Genomic DNA, 16,390 nt, shown 5'->3' with positions numbered 1-16,390 from the left:
TGAAAAAAGACTCATTCAAAACTCCCTATGAATTATGGTATGGCTATAAACCCAATGTAAGTTATCTGAAAGTATTTGGAAGCAAATGTTATATCTTGAAAGAATCTAGAAAAGGTAAATTTGATGTAAAAGGTGATGAAGGTATATTTCTTGGATACTCATGCAAGAGTAAAACATATAGATGCTTGAACTTATCTACTCACAAAGTCATAGAAGGTATACATGTGAAAGTTGATGAGTTTGTAGAAAAGACTGAAGAAGAAAGCAGAAGAGAACTAGAAGATTACAAAAGATTCGTCTTCAGTGAACCGGATATAATATCAACTGGATCTGAGAATCAGAAACCTTCTTCTACCGAGTCATCACTAACCGAGTTGTAGGAAACATCTACCGAGCCAACGTCTACCGAGTCAGAGAATACCGAGTTAGAGATTACCGAGCCAGAGGTAACCGAGCATGTGCATACCGAGCTAGTTGATACCGAGCTAGACCAAACCGAGCATGAAGGTGAAATGCAAGAAGATAACAAAAAGATTCATCCAAAAGGAAAAGAACCTGTTCTAGCCAAGTATGTCAAGAGACATCATTCAGCAGATCAAATCATTGGAAATAAATCTGAAGGAACCATCACAAGAAGTAAGTTGAAAGGTACTTGTTTACTTGCTGATTTTGAACCTAGAATTGTCAAAGATGCATTAGAAAATGATAATTGGATTGAAGCAATGAATGAAGAAATAGAGCAGATAGAGAAAAACAAGACATGGACTCTTGTACCCAGGCCTAAAGACAAAAATGTAATTAGTACAAAGTGGGTTTTTAGAAATAAGTTGGATGAAAATGGTAAAGTATCAAGAAAAAAAGCTAGATTAGTGTGCAAAGGATATTCTCAATAGGAAGGCATAGATTATGGAGAAAATTTTGCTCCCGTTGCTAGATTGGAAGGTGTTAGAACCTTATTAGCATATGCTACTTACAAAGGATTTAAAGTTTATCAGATGGATGTCAAGTCAGCATTTCTAAATGGTATACTGGATGAAGAGGTCTACATTGAACAACCTGAAGGTTTTATAGATCCAGATAAAAAAACATGGTTTGCAAATTGCACAAGGCACTGTATGGTCTGAAACAAGCCCCTAGAGCATGGTATGAAAGATTGCATAGCTATCTTATTCAAATTGGATTTCAAAGAAATAATGATAATAGTAGTTTGTATATCAAGGAAGGACCAGAAAATAAGATTGTCCTGGCAGAAATATTTGTAGATGATACTGTTTTCACAGGGAATGATGATCTTTGCAAAGAATTTTCAGAACAAATGAGCAAGGAATTTGAAATGTCAATGTTCAGTGAAATCAAATTCTTTGTTGGACTTCAAATTCAGTAGAACAAGAATGGTATCTACATCACTCAAGCAAAATACATCAAAGAGATATTGAAAAAGTTTGGTATGGAAGACTGTAAACCAGTTGGAACTCCCATGTGTACTGGACTAAAAATTACCAAAGAAGATGATTCAAAGGAAATAGATCAGACATTGTACAGATCTATGATTGGAAAGTTGCAATATGTAGTTCATACTAGGCCAGATATTGCTCTTGCAGTTGGAATTGTGGCAAGATTTTCAGCCAAACCAAGAGAAAATCACATGATGGCAATCAAGAGGATAATGAGATATCTGAAAGGAACTGAAGATTATGGATTATGGTATAAATTTGGAGGAAACCTAGACTTAAAAGTGTTTACTGATGCTGATTGAGCAGGAAACCTTGACGACAGAAAAAGCACAAGTGGAGGTGCATTCTTTCTTGGAAAGAGGTTGGTTTCTTGGACAAGGAAAAAGCAAAATTGTACATCTCAATCAACAGCAGAGGCAGAGTATGTTGCTGCAGCAGTAAACTGTTCTAATATTGTTTGGTTCAAGCAATTGCTACAAGGCATGAAGATGGAAATCAAGGAACCAGTTGTCATGTTTTGTGATAATACAAGTGCAATCAACATATCTAAGAATCTAGTAATGCATTCTAAGACTAAGCACATTGCAATCAAGTATCACTTTGTTAGAGAATTGGTGCAGGACAAGGAAATCAGATTGGAATATTCCATACAAAGGAACAGATTGCTGACATATTTACAAAGCCTTTACCTAAGGATGCATTTTTGTATCTCAGAGGTAAGTTAGGGGTCATTCCCCTATCTGAAGTTCACTAAAAATAAGTTTTAGTGATGCATCAGCTCTTACAAAATTGAACAATCATCAGTTGATGCAGCAAATCAAGGAAATATTGCATATGAATCAGTACTAACGGTACAATGAAATTCATTGAAATTGGATTGTCTTTGGCATGTGTTGTCAAAGAGGGAGAGTTTTACTGTCATATCTTTCCAAAATTTGATTATGTAATTCCTTCACAGAGGGAGATTACTGTAAGAGGGAGAGTTCTCTATCTTAGAGGGAGAATTTTTAATTGTGTTGTGTTGCTGTAGACTTGCTTTCAAATTTCATTTCTGCTATGACATGTTGTGTTGCCATCAATGCCAAAGAGGGAGATTGTTGGATACAATTAAGTAATTGTGTATTGTCTTTGATGTTACACAAATGCCATATCAGTTATCAGACAGAGTCTATCGAGTTCTATCGGTCAAGAAAATAGTTTATAGAGTCTACCGAGCTCAGTCGATCAGTAAAGCCTTTTGCAGTGTATCCCGAGCATTCCTGTATGTCACATGGTGGGTTAGTGTTAACCGAGTTCGCACGGTAAGCTAAGGAAAGTTTAGTTCTTATCGAGATCACTCGGGTATCAAAGGATTTTGTAGCGGACGGTTAGTGTTAACCAAGTTCGCACGGTAAGCTAAGGAAAGCTTAGTTTTCACCGAGCTCACTCGGTAGTCGAAGACAGCTTTTACCGAGTCTAGTCGATTTTCAAAGGAAGTGGCAGGTTTACCGAATTCTCTGGTAATTGTAGTTTTTACCGAGTTCTGCCGGTTAACACAGGAAGCAATTTTTGTTTTTGTTCTGTATTGACCGAGCAGCGTCGGCCAGTGAAGAATTTTGTTTTGATTGTTAGTTCAAGCCGACTTTGGAATATGTTTTGTCAAGTTGGTTGGGCCGACTTGGTATTATGTATAGTATATAAAGAGGTGCTCAAGATGCGAAAAAGTGTGGAATAGAGAGTGTATACGGATAGTGCAAGGAAGTGCAAGGAAGAGACTTGTGTGTGCCTAAGCAGAGTTGAGCAGAGGGAAATCTTGGAGCTGCAAAGATATATTTAATCAGTAAGGATCTTGTAGAGCTAAACTGAGATCTGTATTCAGCAAGATAAGTTGCATGTATTTTCAAATCATTCATTGTTGCTTTCTAACCATTGTAACAGTGATTCCAAAATCTTCTAACAGAGTTGGTTTAACAGCCATTCCATAAATCCTTTAACAGGGTGGCAATTCAGTTGAATTGTTCTAAAGACCTCTTACAAGGCCACTCCTAACAGGGTGATTAAATCCTCTAACAGGGTCACACCTAACAGTGTGTTTTGTAACCTTTAACAGGGTTGGCTCCTAACAGGGCTCACTTCAGAAGAGTGAAAATTGGTGACTAGTTGCTGGTGGTTTTTCCCATATTGGGTTTCCACGTAAATCTGGTGTCTACTGTGTTCATGATTACTTTCTTTTGCATGGTCGCTTATTTCAGTAAATGCTTAATAAATTAACTAAACATCTATCAAGTTTTAAGCAGTAATTTATGTGTTTACCGAGTAGCAGCAGCAACTAAGTTTAAGGCATCTTTGGGACTGTTGAATTTGTTTTTGTGGTAACTGATTCACCCCTCCCCTCTCACTTACCCCATCTTCATTTTCCAACACAAATATAGCCTTGAAGAAAGCATCAAATGACCTAACAACAATCAAAAATAAAATTAAGGAATCATAGCCAAATTAAGAGTAGAGATAAATATTTATAATATTAGCAACTATATTAAAAGATAAATCCATGAATAAAGTAAAATTATAAGTGCACACACACACACACACATTTAATATGTGTGTGTACATGTCATTGATCTTAGAGAGTATCTAGATGCTTTGCTTATTATAAATATATTGAGTTACTAGTTTAGATTTGGGAATGGGGATGCGTGTGGGTGCGGGTGCATGAACCTAATACTTGGGTGTGATAATTTTTTGTAGGAGTTTAGCTGCATATGGGAACATGTGTAAATATACACTTTTTTTACAAAAAAAAAGTGAAATAGGTAAAATTGTAAAACTAAATAATTTCATTGTATGATACTTGATATTGATCAATGCTAATTGATAGTTGAAAAATATTTATATAAAGATATCAATGATATCGTATATATCTATGCTCACAACTCCCAATGAATCTCATTCCAATTATTGTACTACAAAATGTAGCTCATGAAATATGATTTAGTGTTCATAAATTATCAAATACAAATCATCTTTGAATACAATCACCTTCCTTCAAAATTCTAAGATGGAGAGAAAATATTGTGACAAAAAAATGAGAGGTAAAGATGAAATGAATGTATGTTTAAAGGCCACATATTGGGACATTTTAGGGTTAAGAATGTTTTTTTTAAAAAGTTTTTTTAATTAAGTTTGGGCCTACACTTTTTAAGGAAAGCTTGAGAGTTTGCATAGGTGCACTTGGGTTTGGGAAAGTGGGATATTGCCCTAATGAGTTTTTCCTCAAAAGAGATATTGAAAGTATTATCGAGTGTCAACACTAATGATTGGAGAGATCCATTTTGGGAATGATCTTTGTTATGAAATTATAGTTTGAAGTCTTTTGGTTATCAATAGTAAACATGATGAAGTCTATTTTCCATTACAAGTTCTTAAAGACTAATTGTATGGACCATGATTTCTTTGTTAGTTTAAAGAATAATTTTGGCAACTGAGTTTCAATACACTTAACCATTTTTCTACTAAACAATGCCGAACAAAGAGTAGGTGCCAAGTAATATCAAGTGCCAAGCTATATCAAGTGCCGAGTAACAGTAGGTGCCGAGTGTTAACAAGTGCCGAGTGTTAACAAGTGCTGAGTGTTAACAAGTGCTGAGTGTTAACAAGTGCCGAGTGTTAACAAGTGCCGAGTGTTAACAAGTGCCGAGTAGCAGTTGCTGCCAAGTGATACAGTTTTGCTTAGGTGCTGAGCTATCCAGGAACAAGTGCTTAGTCTTAACAAGTGCTGAGTGTTAACAAGTGTTGAGTGTAAACAAGTACCAAGTGTTAACAAGTGTCGAATGTTAACAAGTGCCAAGTGTTAACAAGTATCGAGTAAAAGTAGGTGCCAAGTGATACAGTTTTGCTTAGGTGCCGAGCTATCCAGGAACTAGCATGTGCTGAGCATTAGCAATGATTCAAGAGTTGAGTAACTTAGAATATCAACATAAGAGTTTGTAATTGCACAAACTATGATGCAAACAATATTTGTTACCAGCATAAGGAAAATCTCGAAGGATTTAATGATGAGATCGAATCCTTTATGTTTCCTATGCAATCTACATGCAGCCAATAAGAAAAATGGAAAGGCATGCAACCAATCAACAAAAGACAAATATTGAGCGAGAAATTGAGATTCAATGTGGATCGTAGATCCATATCTAACCCTAAGTCTTCAAATGTCTTTTTAAGGAAAACAAAATTTCATTGTAAAAATATATGAGTGGACATACAAGGGTGCACAAGGAAATCTATTTTTAGAAGCGAGGATTATCAGATCACAAAAGGATCAAGATCAGAGAAAGCGAAACAGGTGCCTGCATTTAGCAATCAAGGATTGTAATCTATTAGGTTCGTTATACCTAATAATTTCTAGCAATTTTATTAGAATGAAAATCCTATGGTGATAGGTTAGCTTAACAACTATTTCTTAGATCCTTTAATTAGGTGATTAAATCTTTTAATAGGGTGACACTTCATGTTAAGTGTTTGAAATCCTTTAACTAGGTCACTATTGACACAGTATAAAGCCTCTAACAAGGTAGGCCTTTAATAGGGCAGACCATCAGAAGTGGTTGAACAATATTGCTATAGTAATTTTTGTGGGTATCATCCCCACCCTAGTTTTATCTTCTTATTCCTGGAGGGTTTCTGGGTTACCAAATTCTAGTGTTATGTGTTTTTGATGCATGTTTTTAGTTTCATAATTATTTGATGTATTTACGTGCATGCAATTTACTTTCAGTTAAAACTTTTATTGGCTAAAGTGTGATACTTATGATTCACCACCCCCCCCCCCCCCCCCCCCCCCCCCCCCTCTCATAAGTACTCTTTCCATATTTGAATACTCCAACAATTGGTATCAGAGCTAATCCAAGTTCTCACAAGGAAAAGCCTAACAGCTTGGAGGAAAAGATCTAAAGATGGAAGCTTTCAAACTTGGAAAGATCATTGAAAATCAGGTGATAGATGTGCAACTTGCTCTACATAGCTTGGAGGAATTTAGAAACAAGTTGAGAAATTCATTAAAAAAAAGGAAGGATCTAGCCATAGCCAAAAATGAGATAAACTACAAGGAGATTGATACCACCAACATATTTTCCAATGGAGACACTAAAGAGTTTGATGCAGCAATAATAGAACTGATGCAGAAAAACAAAGCTCAAATAGAGGAGATAAGATCTCTCAAGATGGAACATGAATCACAGGCCATAATGATATGTGAAATTATTGAATAAAAGAAAAGAGCAGTTGATGATAAGGTCATGATGGAAAATGACAAAAGAAATCTTGCAAATAGACTTGAAGAAAAATGTACTGAATTGACAAGGATCTCAAACATGTAGATGGATACACTTGCCCAAATGATGAACCTTCATCATGAACTCAATATGAAATATATTGAGATCTCTACTTTGAAGATGCAAAATGAACAAATGCAAAATGAATTGAATAGAGAAAAAGAGGTGGTAGAGAATCTCAACAAGTCAAGAGAAGCCATCAAATATTTTGAGCAATTACTGAAATCCCCAAGATCAACCCATGATACATTAGGACTTGGATACAACAACGCTAAAGTTGGAGAATCATCAAAGAGTGTAGAACAAAGAAGCGATAAAGGTAAAGATGTTAAACCTACATGTTATTTCTATGGAAAGAAAGGACATACATCTAATATATGTAGAAGCAAGAATGCCCATAAGCATGATAAACCTAAAAGTATAAACCATTATCATAAATGCAAGAAGCAAGGTCATCAAGCATATGAATGCAGAACCAAAACTACTAAGACATCAAGATTTGATGGACATTGTTATAATTGCAAAAAGTATGGACATAGAGATTTTGAATGTAGATCAAAGCCTATGTGGACATTAAATCAACCAACAAAGACATAAAACCATGAATTTTGGGATTACAACACCAGGTACAGTTGTCACTATTGTCAAGAATATGGACATACACACTAGAATTGTATAAGAACACATTTCAAAGGGAACTAAAAAAGATGGTTGAATCAAACTACATGTTTCAGTTGCTTAAAAACTAGTCATGTCAGCAAGAATTGCCCAACAAGATCAAAGGCATCAAGTTCTCAGTTTAGCAATGGAAAGGCAAAGATATACGTTGGACATATCAGAAGTGAAATGAATAAGACATGGAAGAAGAAAGATGAGTATAGCACATCAAGTGCAGAGATCACTTCACCTAATAGGTCAAGTGATCACACTTCATCAAATTAAGCAATAATAAGTGTGTGGGATTGATAAACCAAGTTTACATCATACATCAATCCCAAGACATAGAAGAACTGCAAAGAAGAAATTAGCATAAGCAAAGATGCCAAGTAAAAATTAAGAATTTTGCAAAATCTATCAAAGTTGTCTTTAGGTGCCGAGTTGCTAATAGTGATCGAGTTGATAGATGATGCCAAGTTGTGAAATATCAATAGGAGCCGAGCAAAGTGAAACACAATGGGTGCCGAGTCATGTTGAAACCCTTCAGGTGCCAAGTAGACAGTTGGTAGCGCACTAACCATTAATTACTCTATTTTGAAGGGTACATAAATTCAATTTTTGATCATTTTCCCACCATTCAAATGAGAAACAAAGCTGAGAAGAGCGGAGAAGATCAAGGTCATCTCAGAAGCCATTTGTGAAGATTTCAGTAGCAATTCAGGACAAGTTTCATCGATTTGAGGTATTTTACTTAAGTGCCGAGCTACGTAGAATTTATAAACTTATTTAAATCATAAACCCTAGTTTGGCAAACAATGGCATCTGGGTTAGGAACCACTAAGGGTAGAGAGAGTCATGAGATACAGCTAGTCAGCAATGAAGTTAAACAACCTGAATTCAAGGCCATTCCAAAAGTAGCATACAAGAATGATCCCGCAGGTGCATTGTCAGTTATTTTGGATAAACTTGTTATGGTCCAAGATGTTCGTAGATGTTATAACTACAAAATTGGAGCCATAAGAGATTTAGAGATCTATAATTCATATGACAAGCTATGTGAGAACAAAAAATTGAAAGATGAGTTCTCAATAATAGAAAGAAAAGGATTAATCAAAACCCTAGAATTTTTTATTGTTTTCAAAACTAAATGGGTACAGATAGTTTTGAGTAGAATACATGATGGAGCTTTTTGGTTAGAGTCAGGGCCAGTAAAATTCACCAAGAAAATTGTTCATAGGGTTACTAGTATTCCAACCCTAGATCGGCCAAAGACCCTACGAAGTGACAAAATGGAAGTAATAGAGAAAAACACAGGTGCCAAATAGAATAACAAAGGAATGACTATTGAAAAAGTCATAGATCCCCTACTAGATTTTGCTATGAGAATCATTTCACACAAATTTTATCAATCAAGTAGGTTAAACAGTGTACCTTGTATAGCAGTTGATGTTGCATACAAGATAATTAAAAAGGATCACACGTATGATCTAGCAGAGCTCATGTTTCAACAGATTAATGAAAATTTGGGAGCTATAAGGAAGAGCAAGGGAGCTCAGTGCAAATTTGGATCAATTTTGGTGTGCATATTTTTCTATCTCATGAAAGAATTCCCTTCTGTGGGTAAGGTAAGATGGAGTCCAGACAAAAAAATTGTTGAACAAATCAATGGATACATTGAACAGATGGGTGAAAATTTTGATGCCCAAATGACTAGTTATTTTGAAGACTTCAAAAAGTCCATGAAACAAAGAATGAGGATTCCAGTCTCATTGACTGAGAAATATGAAAAGGACATTTGTTTTCTTGTAGATATAGATTATACCTATATACAAGCAGTTATACCTAGAGTAAGATGGCTTAGGCCACTAGGTTATGAACTTGATATTGATCAAGCTTCTGCAGCGATAACAACCCTCCTTGCAGAAGAAGCTAATAAAAATGTAAAAGCTTTTGGAACCTATGATGTTGTTAAATCAAGGGTGATAACAGATTTGAAGACTGCTTCTATAGTAAAGAAGAAAGAAAAAATGGTGAGACAAATCAAGAGAAAATTTGGTGTTGAAGAAGAAGGTACAGCAGAAGAGGAAAGAGAGGACATTGAAGAAGGGGGAGATAAACCTCAAGGTCTGACTCAAGGGTTAGGAGAAGATAAAGAGGAAAGTGCTAAGGAAGAAGAAGCCAAAGAAGCACAAGTCAAAAGAAAAGCCACAACTCCTCCTGCTACTCAATCCAAGGGAAAGAAAGTAGTTGCTCCTGCACCAAAGAGACCTATCACAAGGGCTGCAGCACAAAAAGCCCAAGAGGAGGCAAAAGGAAAGAATAAAGACTCAAAGAAGACTCCTGCCGAGCCTAAGAAAAGAAAATTTATTGCCCAGCCTAAAATAGATGAGGAGAAGACAGAGTCAGAGGACAATAGTCAATTTCAAGTGGTAAGACACAAACCTTAGACTGTTGTTGATAAATTATATTCAAAAAATAGGAATGATGATTTGAAAGGTTTAAACAACCTAAAATTTTTTAAGCTTACCAAAGAAGAGAAAAATAAACTAGAGGAATTTGTGTATGCTATGATGGCTGAATATAAGCACACACCTCTAGAATTAGATGAATCAATGCCTAAATAATTGTACAAAATTGTAGAGGATAAATGGCATTTTTGTTTACAAATGGAAAGGGAGATAAGGGAGTCAAAATTATCTAGATTGTTGCCTAATTTGTCTAGAGATCAAGTAACAAATGCATTAAAAAGGCATAATAATAGATTCACTCCCAAGCATAGAGCATTCAACATATTACAGAATAAAATTGAAGAGGTAGCTACAAAATCCACAAGATTGTGGAAAAAAGTTTACAAGAAAATAGAAGATGTGTATAATGAAAAATTAAGGCAGAGTCAAGTGCCAAGATAAGAGAAAAGAAGATGTCAGGAACCAAGGAAAAAGAGAAGGAACAAGTGGAGAAGAAGAGTGAAGAAGAAAAGGAAGAAAAGGCACATACAGAGGAGAAAGAAGAAGAGAAAGATACAGCTGAGCCACAAGATCAAAGTGTGCAAGACACACAAGTATCTCCTCCTAGTCCTTCTCATGCCACCATCACACCTACAGATATTATAAAAATAAAAGATGTTACAGAAACTTCAAATCCAAACATCAATTCATTAACTATAGAGGATTTAGAAATCCTTGACCAATCATCACTAGTAGCAAAATTAAGTTCAAAATCCTGTATTGGTCAGTGTTGATGAATTATAGAATCCAGAAGTTAAAACAAAGATAGTCAAGGTAAAAGCACAAGTGCCATCCTCGACCATACAAACTACTAGTATTCTATTTCTTCCACCACCACCTCCACCAAGTGTAGTCACTTATACACTTCAAATGCCGAGTACAGCAGAAGGGGAAATAAAAGAAAAATCTGAATAACCAACAAGTTCAACCCCACCTAGCGATCATAAAAGGGATACTCAAGCTAAAGAAAAAGATGAGACAAAAAAGAAGGAGGAGTTTGAAATACAAACACTGGTTGCATTACCAAAATCTAGTACTCCAACACAAACTCTTCAGCATCTGAGTACTGATGGGTTACAACTACAAATTAGGACACCAGGCTCGAGCTCATCAAAGGCAGTCAGGAAACTTCACTATGGAGTTCCTGAGCTTGATGAAGAAATAAAGATCCCATATTATGAATCTAGCACTCTCACTGAAGAAAAGATCAATGAAATTTAGAGTGCATTGGACAGAAGAGAAGGAGACAAGAAGCACTAAGAAAAGAACACAAGCATAAGCTTACCTTGAATGAAATCAAAGACATATTCACAGAAGTTGTTTTCTTACAGTCTCCAAATGAGTCAAGACCAATTATAGAGCAACTATCTGATATAGTTGACCAGGTGACTAGTGAAGACCAGGAAACAATTGCCAGATTGCTCGAATGGTCAGAAAGGAAGTTCCAAGGCAAGGTAAACAATAAAATATTCGGTGATATAGCACTATCACAAGTAGAACTGGCAAAGAAAATTAAAACAGTTAAAACTGTACTAGGAAAAATATTTTCCCTATACAACAAGTTGTATGATTTTTCCACATTCACACAAGACACTAGCCAAAAAATACTGAGCTTGGAGAACAATCTGAAGATTTCTAGCATGCAACTCCCCACAAATTCAGTTCAGAGTGAGAAGCATTTTTCCCAATCGCTTCACACACAAAGAGAGTTAGCTATCTTAGCAGCAGAGGAGGCAACCACAAAAGCTAAATTGATGCAAATTCAATCATCAATAACTCCTCATTTGGAACTACTTCACAAGGAGTAGATAAATGCAGAGACAATCCTCAAGAAAGACCCCAATCTTTCTTCATCTGATGAAGTTGTAGACCTAGCAGCAGAGATTGCCATCTAGCATAAGTCATTAGTGTAGACACCTAAAAACCTTTAGAAAATAAAGTATATTTTATTTTCTAAAAAAGTCTTGATGACATCATCATTTATTAATTAATTATTTAATTAATTAATTAATTAATTTTTATGCCATTAAATCCCTTTATCTTAATTAAAAATATTTAATTAAGGAATCCCTCCCAAAAATGTTTAAATCTTATTTAAACATTATTTCTTTATTTATTAATTATTTAATTAATAAATTGACCAAAAATCCCAAAATAAATAATTTATTTATTTTTTTGCCAAAACTTGGCCAATTTCCTTAAGACCAATAACCTCTTCCAAAATCTTTTAATCCTTCTTTAATTTCGATTAAAGGCTAATCTCATCATTTCCTACCCCTAATCCCAACTCAAAATATTTAATCAAGATTAAATATTAATCCTCATGTTTATTAAAAAAGTTTTAATAAATATCTCCTCAACCCAAACCCTTGAAATAAATAAAACTTTATTTATTTCCTAAAAATCTAATTTATCCTCATCCTAGGAAATTCTAGACTATTCTAGAAAGTCTTTATCCTCCTCCAAAATCTAGACTCTTCTAGAAGATGTCTTTAAACCTAATCCTAATCCCCTCCTAACCTTGTCACATTCCCTAAACATGGGTTAAGACTTACTAACCCAAGCCAAAGCTAACAAATATCTCCTCCTTCACCCACCCTCATTAAATGCCATCCACTTGCCTATCCCTAAGCTAATCCTAAACCATCCTAATCCATCCTCTAATCATTTGCACAAGCCTAAACAAGCTTAAAACTTTCCTAATCAAGTCCAAGTCGAAATTGCTCTCATCACCCTCAAAATATCTCAACCATAAAACTTTATGAAGTCCACTAGGTCATAAATGACTCTTACAAGCCTTTTTATTGCTCTTACAAGTCATTATGAGGGTTTTTATGAAGATTTTATCCTTTGAGCCTCCTTTGTTGACTCATCCTTCCCCTTTCCTCCATCCTCTCACCATGTGACATGTGTCACTCCTTGATTGGCTATAAGGAAGCACAATCCATGTGCTCTCCTCTCATGCAATCTGACCCCTCCATAAGCTCTTTCCCATCCTTGCATCTTAGCCCTCAAACCCTCAAGCCTCTTGCCTATAAATTGGATCCTTCCCCTTTGCAAAATAACACAATCCATGAAGTAAAGTTATAATGCTATTTTGAGAGCCAAATCCATACTAAAGCCATCTATCCACACCAAAAATCCACAATCATCCATTGAAGCCTTTGGAAGCATATTGAGCATACATCCTATCTTTTTAGACAAAGCTACTCAACAAGAGAGCTTCTCATTGAGAGAGCCCATTAATGGCTCATATTTTCAATTGAGAGCTCATCTTAGTCTATCTTGAATTTTATGAATTTTTTTTAGTTTGTAGAAGCTTTATTTAAATTTGGTTTCTATTAGCATACTAACATTGCTCATATACAATTAGATGTCGCACTAGCAAATTGGGATGCAGCTCTTAAGGTACTCCTTGAAGTAAATAGTACATTTTTGGCCAAGTATGGCATTTCCTTGTAAGACCCTTGACATAAGTGTCAAAAAGGGGGAGAATAACTATGGGGGAGTGATAAGAAGAGATTAATTATGGGGGAGTTAAGTACAGGAATGAAATGATAAGTATGATAAAAGGGGGAGATAGCAAGTTTTGAGATAGCAAATTTGGATTAGTCAGAATGCAGAAATAGGACAAAAATCACTGAGTGTACATACAGAATCAACTAACAAGCTGTCATAAGGATCTTAGTTAAGTGTTTTTGCCACTCATGTCAAAGGGGGAGATTGTTAGTTTAAAGAATAATTTTGACAACTAAGTGTCAATACACATAACCATTTTTCTACTAAACAATGCTGAACAAAGAGTAGGTGCCGAGTAATATGAAGTGCCGAGCTATATCAAGTGCTGATTAATAGTAGGTGCCGAGTGTTAACAAGTGTCGAGTGTTAACAAGTGTTGAGTGTTAACAAGTGTCGAGTAACAGTAGGTGCCGAGTGATACAATTTTTCTTAGGTGCCAAGCTATCTAGGAACTAGCATATGCCGAGCATCAGCAATGCTTTAGGAGTTGAGTAACTCAGAATATCAGCATAAGAGTTTTTAATTGCACAAACTATGATGCAAATAGTTTTTGCAGCCAACATTAGGAAAATCTCGAAGGATTTAATGATGAGATCGAATCTTTTATCTTTCCTATGCAATCTACATGCAGCCAATAAGAAAAATGGAAAGGCATGCAACCAATCAACAAAAGACAAATATTGAGTGGGAAATTGAGATTCAATGTGGATCATAGATCCATATCTAACACTAAGTCTTCAAATGTCTTTTTAAGGAAGAAGAAAAATCATTGTAAAAATATATGAGTGGACATACAAGGGTGCACAAGGAAATCTATTTTTAGAAGCGAGGATTATCAGATCACAAAAGGATCAAGATCAGAGAAAGCAGAATAGGTGCCTGCATTCAACAATGAAGGATTGTAATCTATCAGGTTCATTATACCTAATACTTTCTAGCAATTGTATTAGAATGAAAATCCTATGGTGATAGGTTATCTTAACAGCTATTTCGTAGATCCTTTAATTAGGTGATTAAATCCTTTAACAGGGTGACACTTCATGTTAAGTGTTTGAAATCCTTAAACTAGGTCACTATTGACGCAATGTAAAGCCTTTAACAGGGCAGACCATGAAAAGTGGTTGAACAATATTGCTGCAGTAATTTTTGTGGGTATCATCCCCACCCCAGTTTTACCTTCTTATTCCTGGAGGGTTTCTAGGTTACCAAATTCCAGTGTTATGTGTTGTTGATGCATGTGTTTAGTTTCATAATTATTTGATGTATTTACATGCATGCAATTTACTTTCAGTTAAAAGTTTTATTGGGTAAAGCGTGATACATATGATTCACCCCCCCCCCCCCCCCCCCCTCTCATAAGTACTCTTTCCATATTTGAATATTCCAACATTCTTAAAATATCACAAACTTGAATATGCATTAGTATTGTTTTATTTTCCAAATTCTTATCACAAATATAGGATAATAAATAGACATTCCAATCAATATATCTTTAGCCATCTACAATATCAATATATTTGAAGTGGAATGACTAGATTAAGGACCACATACTCTACAATAGATAAGGTGTGATTATTATAAGAGATTATCATCGACTTAATGGGAGATCATGCAACATTCTATTATCTTTTGTGTACTCTATAGAAGGAATCTAAATTAAACTTGAGTGAAGATGTATGAATGACTTTGATTGATGTACACGGAACTCTATTACCTATGATGGAGGACTTATAATGAAGGTTGCTCAAGAATTTTGTGTAGTATATTTTGAGACTTTGCCAAATGATTATTTATATGGATTGACTAGATATCTCCATCATTGTGACTTTACAAGCTTAAGAGCCTTCATTAATTGAATTCCTTATTTTTCTTTTTTTAGTGCTAGTACCATAAATACAAGTGGATTATGAGTATTATTCTTATAGGCTAGGAAAATCATGTATATAGATTTTGCAATGGTTTATCATCAAGTAATCTCTATGTTGGATAAGATTGTAGGTTAGCCGCATACCTAGAAGGCGATGTTTCATAAAATAAAAATAGATTGTCTCCAATGATCCTCAATTTTAGAGTTGATGCAACCTTGTGCAATTATCACATTAACCAATATCTTTTACCAAATCTGATATCTTTTTGAAAGGTAGGTTACTTCACTTGGAGATATTAATGTTGGCAGTTTTAGATTAAAATTTATTTCTAAAAATCCTAAGAAGGAGGTTCCATAAAATTTTCTATGTTAAGCACATGTTTCCATAAGAGTCTCTCTACTTGAGAACCAAATATACTATCTAATTGATGTTGCAAAGTAGCAAAGAAAACTAAAAATTATGACACAAGATGACACAAGATAGTTTAGGCATTCTTATTATGCATATAGGAAAGTTGATTTCATGTTATAATAAGGTTAGAAGCATAGTCAAAGGATGATTAACAATTGGTCAAACATTGGTAGTTGACCAAAAATAATCATTTTGAAATTTCTTAAACCTTTTAAGTGTTTTGGTGTAGTTTGGTAGGCATTGTGAATTTTTTGTGATTAGATTATGCAAAAATTATAAAATTGCAAAAAAATACAATAAAAGTTGTCATGCAACATTTGTGCAACTTTTCTTGCAAAGATTTGGAAGTCCAACAGTTAGAGCTCTATTTGGATATAAAATGAATAGGTGAAGTTTTAAGGTCAAAGGGGAGGTTATATAAATTGTTTACCTTCCACCTAGAAGATGTTAATGTGATATGTACAAATTTGGAATGTTAAGATACAATTTTTAGGAGGTAATTTATATATAGTAAACAATTATGTTTCCATATTTGTTTGTAGGTGATAGTAAGTGACTAAGTCCATTCTTAGAAAGTTTTATCTTTTCTCTTAAATGAAGGAAATCATTGTTTTTTTAGAATATGATAAAGCAATAGTTGGTTTTGGATTTCTCCTTATATGTTG

This window comes from Cupressus sempervirens, chromosome 8 (assembly GCF_028749045.1).
Source record: "Cupressus sempervirens isolate cs-2001-9-10 chromosome 8, ASM2874904v1, whole genome shotgun sequence".
Classification (NCBI taxonomy): domain Eukaryota; kingdom Viridiplantae; phylum Streptophyta; class Pinopsida; order Cupressales; family Cupressaceae; genus Cupressus; species Cupressus sempervirens.
This window is presented reverse-complemented; position numbering follows the sequence as displayed.